The 10,069-nt window shown below is 44.1% G+C and overlaps 1 pseudogene across 1 annotated transcript; it reads left to right on the top strand.

Annotated features, from left to right (window-relative positions):
• The first annotated feature begins 7,882 nt into the window (after positions 1 to 7,882).
• On the top strand, positions 7,883 to 8,801 carry LOC307178479 (large ribosomal subunit protein uL18-like; annotated as a pseudogene). The gene has a single exon. The product of its transcript is annotated as a large ribosomal subunit protein uL18-like (transcript).
• Positions 8,802 to 10,069: the final 1,268 nt, after the last annotated feature.

Below are 10,069 nucleotides of genomic sequence, written 5' to 3'. Positions count from 1 at the left end.
TGTTAGTTTCAGGTTACAACATAATGATTTGATATTTGTATATATGGCAAAATGATCACTACAATGTCTAGTTAACATCCATCACTGCATGGTTACAATGTTTTTAAATTTATTATTTTTAATTTTTTTTTTTTTTTTTTGGCCGCACCAGGCGGCATGCAGGATCTTAGTTTCTCCCACCAGGGATTGAACCTGGGCCACAGCAGTGAAAGTGCTGAGTCCTAACCACTGGACCACAAGGGAAGTCCCTATAATTTTTTTTCTTTCCTGTAATGAGAACTTTTAAGATCTGCTCTCTTAGCAACTTTCAAATATACACTACAGTATCATTAACTATTGTTACCATGCTGTATATTACACCCCCAGGACTTACTTATTTTATAACTGGAAGTTTGTACCAATTTGTAACCTTTTTTCTTATTTGTCCACCGTTTTGTCCTTTGTCCTTTACCATGTAAATTATTACCGAGTCAGAAGCTGGGTACATAATTTCATCTGGCCAGCAGGGAGCCTTCAGATTGGGAGTGAGGGCAGATGCCCCTCTGTCACCCAGAGTCTGGAAGGAGACCTAGCGAGCTTACCCCTGGGGAGAAAACACGAGCTTCACCGCAAAGAGCGAAAGAGTGATAGCAAAGTGATTGCTGACGTGGCAAAGGAAGAGCTGGAAGGAAGGCCAGAGTTTGAACCCAAGGGTCCACATCTCCAGATCTGGGCTCTCTCCCAGCACCTATCACTGGGATCTGGCTTCTGTGGGCCAGACTGTGTCCACCGCAGCAGACCGGGAGCTGCTTCAGGACTACCACCACACCCAGTTCCTCTCCTGGAATGGCGATCCTAGGAGCTTTCCCAGATAAACTTAGGCCTGGAGAGTGAGAGACAGGGCTGGCCCTGGGGTCTCTCACCTCTGTGGTCACTCTCTGCATATTCCTGGGCAGGAGTCTGGGGCAGGCTGTTTCAGGAAAGAAACTTACAGGAAGGAAAGGGAAGGTTTTTTGTTGTTGTTGTTTGTTTTTTAAATATTTATTTACTTATTTGGTTGCGCTGGGTCTTAGTTGCTGCAGGCGGGCTCCTTAGTTGTAGCTCTTGGGCTCCTGAGTCGTGGCATGCAAACTCTTAGTTGCGGCATGTGGGATCTAGTCCCCTGACCAGGGCCCCCTGCGTTGGGAGCATGGAGTCTCAACTTCCATTTATAAGATAAATAAGTACTAGGGTGTCATGTACAACATGGTAAACATAATTAACCCTGCTGTACATTATATATGAAAATTGTTGGGTAAATCCTAAGAGTTTTCATCACAAAGAAAAATTTTTTCTATTTCCTTAATTTTGTATCTATAGGAGATGATAGATGTTCACGAAACTTATTGTAATCATCACTGCATGATGTTTGCAAACCAAATCATGAGGCTGCCCACCTTAAACGTATACTGTGCCATGTGGTAATTATATCTCAATAAAACTGGAAGAAAATTTTTTTTAAAAGACAGACACGGGGGAATCCCCAGGTGGTCCAATGGTTAGGACTCCACACTTTCACTGCTGAGGGCACGGGTTCAATCCCTGGTCAGGGAACTAAGGTCCCACAAGCCCGCAGCATGGCCAAACAAACAAACCAAAAAAAACCCAAACCCCCCCAAAAAAACCAAACAACAAACAAAACCCCCAAAAAACAAAAACAAGAAACAAACAAAAAAAGATAGACACGGTCCATCAAAGGCCACATTCTAAGGAGACAGACAGTACGGAGGCAAAGACAGGAATAAAACGCTTTCCAATGTGAAAAGTGCAATAAACGTAAGTATGTATGGGGGTCCTGGGAGGGAGGGGATCCTACTTTAGACTGACCTGGCAGGCACTGGCCACGTCTGAGGAAGTAAACCTGAGCTGAGAACTGAAAGATAAGAAGGAACCAGTCCCCTAAAGATCCTAAGGGAGTCTGGACACAGGGAAGAATTAGCATAAAAACCCAACATAAAAGGGATTCCACCTAAGTGGATGAAAACCAGCCCCAAGGCTACTGTAGCGGGGCCGCTGGAGAGAGACAATGGGCCAGGATGTAGGAAATGAAGCAGCCCCAGTTAGCAGGAGCCAGATTAGCGAAGGAGTTTTTAGAACATGATAAAGACTCTGGCTTTTGTTCAGAGAGGAAGGGGAGGCGATTAGATGCTTTTTAAACTGGAAATGACATAATCTGATTTCTGTGCTTGAGAGAGTCTTGCTGGGTGGAGAAAAGACAGCAACGTGGTGACAGTGAAACCAGAAAGCCAGGTGAAGAGGCCAGAGCAGACCTTGGGAATGTCTTTGGGGTCTTAAGGGAAAGATGTCGGTGATCTACAGTGGGTGATTGCAGGGGACGGAGAGGTAATGGAAGATTCTTTCACTCGGCCAATATTTATAGAGTCCATTGTGCCCTGTTACGGGCACTGCAGATAAAACCATGAAGGGAACAAAGTCCCTGTCCTCCTGGGGGTTCCTCTTCTACAAGGGGAGGCTGATATATTTATTTTTTTCATTCATTCATTCATTCATTCATTTAGCTAGCTAGCTAGCTGTGCTGGGTCTTAGTTGCGGCATGTGGGATCTAGTTTCCCGACCAGGGATCGAACCTGGGCCCCTTGCATTGGCAGCTCAGAGTCTTAACCACTGGACCACGAGGGAAGTCCTGGGGAGGCTGATAATTAACCACACGAGCACGTAGGCATAGCCCATGACATCAGACAGTGACACAGGCAATGAAGAAAGATAAAGCAGCCTAGAAGAGGAGGAGGGGCTTAGGATTCCAAGTCATCAGCAATTGCAGGCCAGGTGATCAGAAAAGGCCTTTTTAGACATGATGCTTGACCTGGGGCCTGAATGCCTTGAGGAAGAGAATTCCTGGGAAACGGACTAGGAAGTTCAGATGTGTGCAGGTGGGAGTGGGACTGGCTTGCTCTAAAAAGAGTGAAATGGACAGTGTGGTTGGAGGAAAGTTAAAAAGAGCAAGAGGAATAAAAAAAATGAGGTCTGGGGCTTCCCAGGTGGCAAAGTGGTTAAGAATCCACCTGCCAATGCAGGGGACACGGGTTCAAGCCCTGGTCCTGGAAGATCCCACATGCCACAGAGCAACTAAGTCTGTGTGCCACAACTGCTGAGCCTGTGCTCTAGAGCTCCCAAGCCACAACTGCTGAAGCCCATGTGCCACAACTACTGAGCCCATGTGCCACAACTACTGAACCCACACGCCGCATCTACTGAAGCCCGCGCGCCTAGAGCCCATGCTCTGCAACAAGAGAAGCCACCACAATGAGAAGCCCACTCACCGAAAGGAAGAGTATGCCCATCTTGCCACAACTAGAGAAAGCCTGTGCACAGCGACGAAAACCCGATGCAACCAAGATAAATAAATAAACAAATTTATATTAAAAAAAAGTAGGGTTATAGTCACAGATCCCAAGAGGAGGGGGCCCGCCATGCCCTGGGGCAGCCCCAGGGTCCGCCAGGAGGCAGAGGGGAGCAAGGGGAAGACAGGTCAAGTGCCCTTACCGTGGTTTCCATGGGAAGAAACGGGTGAGTCAGGGTAAATAGATTTAGGATTGTCTAGTTTGAATAACTTCAGCAGACTCTACGGCATAGGGACAGCCCTTAGCTGTCTGGTACCTGGCCCTGGGGTGACTAGGACAGGGAAATAGTGGCCCAGGGTATAATAGCCTAATACAGGAGGCGGTTGAGGGGTTAGGCTCTGGATTGGATGGTTTGCATACAAAAGGCATGCACAAAGGCAGGTTGTTTGCCATCTCTAGGAATGAGCTAGTCCTGACATGGGCATTCCCTCCAGGGTCAGCAAGACCCCAACATGTCAAAGCAGCAAAATCACAGAAAAAAAGGAGAGAATTAATACACATCCTCCCCCCGCCAGGAGACAAGTTCAATGTCATGAGACATTTTTGGTTGGTACCATTTAGAGGACAGGCGAGGGGTGCTATTGGTGTCTAGCGGGTGGAAACCAGGCATGTTGCTCAACATCCCACCATGCCCAGGACAGCCCCCCTCCCCCATCTGCGGATGAGCCAGCCCCGAACGTCCATTGTGCTGAGGTTGAGAAATCCTGGTTCAGAGCAAAATGCAAAGACTTATTTCCCCAATTAACAGTTGATTAATTAAATAAACAGTTTCCTGATTCAGTAGACTTTTCTTGGTCCGGACCTTGCCACGGAACACGGGGGCAAATGCAAATTGGATGGACGTGGGGGGGCCATATGATCTGATATAACTGGCTGACTCAAGACCCAGATGTTCAAACTGCACTGTGAGAAAAGCTCTAGAAAGAGCGGAATGGAGGGAGAGTTCCACATGCCAACTGTTTATATTCCTCTTCCTGGGTCTTTGATTTGAGGAGAAAACATGAGTAATTGTTTTGCTCTGCAACACATAGGCGGCATCTGCTCTATGTTCCAAGCTCCTGCCTAGATCTTGTGAGCACGCCATACACATCTGTCGATCAAATCATATATGCCTGTATGAATGACTGTGCATTCGGTAGGTGCATGAGTATTTGATGAATAAACGAATGAGTGAATGGAAATCATGAATATATTTTCGAGGAATTATGAATACATTTAAAGAGAGGTAAGAATGACTTGTTTTTCTTTGGTTTTTTTTTTTGCGGTACGTGGGCCCCTCACTGTTGTGGCCTCTCCCGTTGCGGAGCCCAGGCTCCGGACGCGCAGGCTCAGCGGCCATGGCTCACGTGCGCAGCCGCTCCGCGGCATGTGGGATCTTCCCGGAGCGGGGCACGAACCCGTGTCGCCTGCACCGGCAGGCGGACTCCCAACCACTGTGCCACCAAGGAAGCCCATGACTTGTTTTTTAATGCCATTTGCAGCAACATGGATGGACCTAGAGATGATCATACTAAGTGAAGTAAGTCAGACAGAGAGAGACAAATATCATATGATATCATGTATATGTGGAATCTAAAATATGACACAAATGAACTTATCTACGAAACAGAAACAGACTCACAGACATAGAGAACAGACTTGTGGTTGCCAAAGGGGAGGGGGTGGGGGAGGGATGGACTGGGAGATTAGCAGACGCAAATTATCATATATAGGATGGAGAAACAACAGGGTCCTACTGGATAGCACAGGGAACTATATTCAATATCCTGTGAGAAACCATAATGGAAAAGAATATGAAAAAGAATGTATAACTCAATCACTTTGCTATAGAGCATAAATTAATACAACATTGTAAATCAACTATACTTCAATAAAATACATTTTAACAATTAAAAATATTTTTAAAAATAAGGATGACTTGTTTTTGAATCTTCCTAATTCCTTCATTAAAAGCCAAACACCAAGGGAGGGAGAAGCAAGAGGGAAGAGATACAGGAACATATGCATATGTATAACTGATTCACTTTGTTATAAAGCAGAAACTAACACGCCATTGTAAAGCAATTATACTCCAATAAAGATGTTAAAAAATTAAAATAAAAAAAAAAAGGGGCTTCCCTGGTGGCGCAGTGGTTGGGAGTCCGCCTGCCGATGCAGGGTACACGGGTTCGTGCCCAGGTCCCGGAAGATCCCACATGCCGAGGAGCGGCTAGGCCGGTGAGCCATGGCCGCTGAGCCTGCGTTTCCGGAGCCCGTGCTCCGCAACAGGAGAGGACACAACAGTGAGAGGCCCGCGTACTGCAAAAAAAATAAAATAAAAATAAATTTTTTAATTTAAAAAAAAACACCCCCCCCCAAAAAAAAAAAAAAACAGCAAACACAGCAAGTAAAAATACCTACAGACAACATTTTCGGTAAAACTAGGTGAACCCCAGTGAACCCTAGAATACAAGCAGATGGGCTCAACCAAATACATATTTCTTATTCTAAATCACAAATAAAATAATAGCAGTTATGAGCAAACACATGTAAAATTAGGAAATCTCAGAAAGGAGATGGGTGGGGGGAAAATGACATAAACAGGAGATGACAAGGGTCAGAAAAGGACTAGAAACTTTAAAATAGACATTTTACAAAATGCCAGGTAAACTATAGGAAGCACGAGAATGAATAGAAGCACAGAAAATAGAGTAAGTGAAACTGATGTCAGAAAGAAGAAAAAAAATCCTGGGCTTCCCTGGTGGTGCAGTGGTTGAGAGTCCGCCTGCCGATGCAGGGGACACAGGTTCGTGCCCCGGTCCGGGAAGATCCCACATGCCGCGGAGCGGCTAGGCCCGTGAGCCATGGCCGCTGAGCCTGCGCGTCCGGAGCCTGTGCTCCGCAACGGGAGAGGCCACAGCAGTGAGAGGCCCGCGAACCACAAAAAAAAAAAAAAAGTCATAAAAATCATAACCTAATAAACTTTCCTGAAAGAAAGAATTTGAAATTGAAGGGCCAAGAATATAACTAGGAAATTGGCCAAAAAGCGTCATCCATAAGACACACTCTAGGAGAACGACTAGTTTATTGGGTTTTTTTAAGGGGAAAATAATGATTTGCACATCTGAGCAATAGATCACGTTAACTCAGAAGGGAAAGAAAAGCAGATTAGCAACAGATTTTTTGATGTTCTAGGAGAGAGTGGTTTAACAAGTGTATGATACTTAGCAGCATATTAAAAAAAAAAAATCTTGACCAAGTGGGGTTTATTCTAGCAATGCAAAGATGGCCAAAATTAGGAAATCATTAATAAAATTTATCATCTTAACAGAGCTAAGAAGAAAAAAATCACATGATCATCCCCAATACGCTAAAAGGACATTTGACAAAATTGAATAACTATTCACTTTAACATGCTATTAAATATGAAGTGATAGTTCTTTAAAATATTGATAGATAGCCCAAAATTCAGGATCTCAATGAGCAAATATTAGAGGCTGCAATGCAAATAACACTAGTGTCTAAAGTTCAGAGACAAGAATGCCCACTATTTTCACTGCTATTTACCACAGAGTACGTGTTTTCCACTGTGTGAAAATCTAATGAGATCTCACTCACCTGTCCTGAGATTGTTCTGGGTATCACAGAGCCAACAGGTGAAAGGAATTCAGTTTTAAGTGACTCAGCACATTCATTTGCCAAATATTCTTTGCATACTTACAGTTTTTAGGCATTCTTTTAGGAACGAGCGATAACAGTGAGCTGGAATAGAAGATGATCCTGTGGTCAGGTTGACAGTTGTACCCCACATTCCATTTTGTTTCCTACCAGGATGAATAGCTGTGACTTTCTTCTTGACTCCAGTTGGGATTTTCTGAGGAAAACCATGAAGGGAGCATAAACCTATTCCTTTCTCTGCCCCAGACTCAGACCTGTGGGGTTAATCTCAAGGTACAACAAGGCACTATTTGATACAGCTATGAACTAGTGGAGGGAAGAAGGGACACTTCCTTAGCTGGTGTTTTCTTTCTCCCCCTTCCTCCTTCCAAACTAAGAAGTTAATTGCTTGCCCTGCCTTTAAATATACATTCTATCCAGTAGCATTGAAAACATCAGTTCCCTTAGTAAAGCATTGAACCACTTACCAGAATCAACGACACAAAAAGCTGGCTGAAGAGGTATTGAAGCCCTGCTGAAGATCTTAAACACGTGACCACCTTGATTTCCAAACCGCCACCTGACCTTGTGAACTTGCTTTACGCTGCTGGTAATCACTGGGTTTTAACAATTAAGAAGGGGGTTTTTTTGCCCTCTAAGAGAACAATGCAGTCCTTAAAACTTGTATTTCTCAGTGCTTTACTAAGATATCCGAACTTTTCTACTCTGCTAGGTGGCGGGTAATGCCATGGTTTGTGGAGATTATTTCCACTTGCTCTCAATGACTCAACTTTACTCAGGGGTGAGTCAAGTACAAGATTACAGGCGCTCTCCCCTCCCCCAACCCAGGCCGTGATGGTTCTGCAGCTCCGTGGCAGCTAGGGCCTCTGTTCCACAGGATGGGGTTTGTTAAAGTTGTCAAGAATAAGGCCCACTTCAAGAGATACCAAGTGAAATTTAGAAGACGGCAAGAGGGCAAAACTGACTACTATGCTTGGAAACAATCGATAATCCAAGATAAAAATAAGTACAACACACGCAAATACGGAACGATAGTACGTGTAACCAATAGAGCTATCATTTGTCGGATGGCTCATGCCCGTGTACAAGGAGATATGATAGTTTGTGCAGCTTATGCTCACGAGCTCCCAACGTATGGCGTGAAGGTTGGCCGGACAAATTATGCTGCACCATATTGTACTGGCCTGCTGCTGGCCCGCAGGCTTCTTAATAGGTTGGGTATGGACAGAATTTATGAAGGCCAAGTCGAGGTAGCTGGAGATGAATACAATGTGGAAAGCATTGATGGTCAACCCGGTGCCTTCACCTGTTACTTGGATGCAGGGCTTCCCAGGACTACTACTGGGGATAAAGTTTTGGGGGACCTGTAAATGGAGGCTGGTCTATCCCTCACAGTACCAAAGGGTTCCCTGGTTATGATTCAGAAAGCAAAGAATTCAATGCTGACTTACACCAAAAGCACATCGTGGGGCAGAACGTTGCAGATTCTATGTGTGTTAACTGATTGAAGGAGACGAAGACGCTTACAGAAAACAATTCTCTCAATACATAAAGAACAACACGACTACAGACATGATGGAGGAGAAGGATAAGAAAGCTCATGTTGCAATACGAGAGAATCCGGTGAATGAGAAGAAGGCTGAGAAAGAAGTTAAAGAGAGGAGGTGGAACCATCCAAAAATGTCACTTGCCCAGAAAAAAGATACGGTAGCTCAAAAGAATGCAAGCTTCCTTAGATGTCAGGAATGGGCTGCTGAGAATTAATAAACAAAACCACAGCTTCTGTGAAGATTTTTCAGATAAAGACAATAATAAACTTGTTGACAGAGTAGAAAAAATAAATAAATGAATAAAACATTACAGGCAACACTGTATCCCTTCCACCTGTAGGAAGGCTGGCTGTGCCTGCTCCTGTGGTGTTGGAGCGCCCTCTCGTGGTAAAACTAATCCCCTGCAGTCTCGGGCCAGTTCTGCTTTGGCGCCCTGAGAGGACAGAGGTCGCTCTCGAAAACTCAAAATAGGTCCACTTTTCACGGTCCCCTTGGAAACTAATTCAAAACTGGATTACCACCATCCGAGGAAGCTCCAACTTAAAAAAAAAATTCTCTTGCGATAATCGACTGTTGGGCAATTAAGATAAAATTCTTTCTGATTTGCAGGTTCTGTTAACTAGGTAACTTCAGTCTCCATCTGCTCACATGGAAAACCGGAGGCCTAGATTTCCTCGTGTTTTCATCAACTCTCTTGACTACATTCACCTGGGGGTCATTAGGGAGTTATCAGGACAGCCATCACTGGCCCCAAGACTAAGTAAGAACTTTGCCCAGCAGAATTTCTCCTAAAACTAACTGGATGGGAGAGGTATTCTATGTGCACACTTTCCTCACACGTCAGCATTTCCAAATTGGGATGCATCTCGTTACTGAAGGTATATTAGTGCTGGGGTTGAAGAAGGAGTGGCCAGAAAGGCAGGGAAGCAACCGAAATGTCTGCAGATGAATGAATGGATAAAGGAGGTGTGGTATATATGTACAATGGAATATTCCTCAGTCATAAAAGAGAATGAAACATTGTCATTTGCAACAACATGGATGGACCAAGACATTATCATACTCCGTAAAGACACTGAGACAGAAAAAGACAAATAATATATGATATCACCTACTTGTGGAATCTACAAAAACAGTACAAAGGAATGTATATACAAAAGAGAAACAGCCGCCCAGACATAGAACATAAATTTATGGTACAAAAGGGGAAGGAGGGAGGGATAAATTAGTAATTTGGGATTACTAGATAACCACTCATATATAATAGGTAAACAGCAAGCATTTACTGGATAGCCCAGGGAAATGTTTACTACCTTGTAAAAACCTGTAATGGAAAAGAATGTAGATAGTTGAATCACTTTGCTGTATACCAGAAACTAACATAATGTTGTAAATCAACTACACTTCAATTAAAAAACAAATATTACGGGAAACACCTGGTTAGTTTCCCTTCCTCATGGTGCAAAGCTGACTGTGTCCTCT

This window comes from Stenella coeruleoalba, assembly GCF_951394435.1.
Source record: "Stenella coeruleoalba genome assembly, chromosome: 20".
In the NCBI taxonomy this organism is placed as follows: Eukaryota; Metazoa; Chordata; class Mammalia; order Artiodactyla; family Delphinidae; genus Stenella; species Stenella coeruleoalba.
The sequence above is the reverse complement of the archived record's forward strand: the minus strand, read 5'-3'. Positions and strand labels throughout refer to the sequence as shown.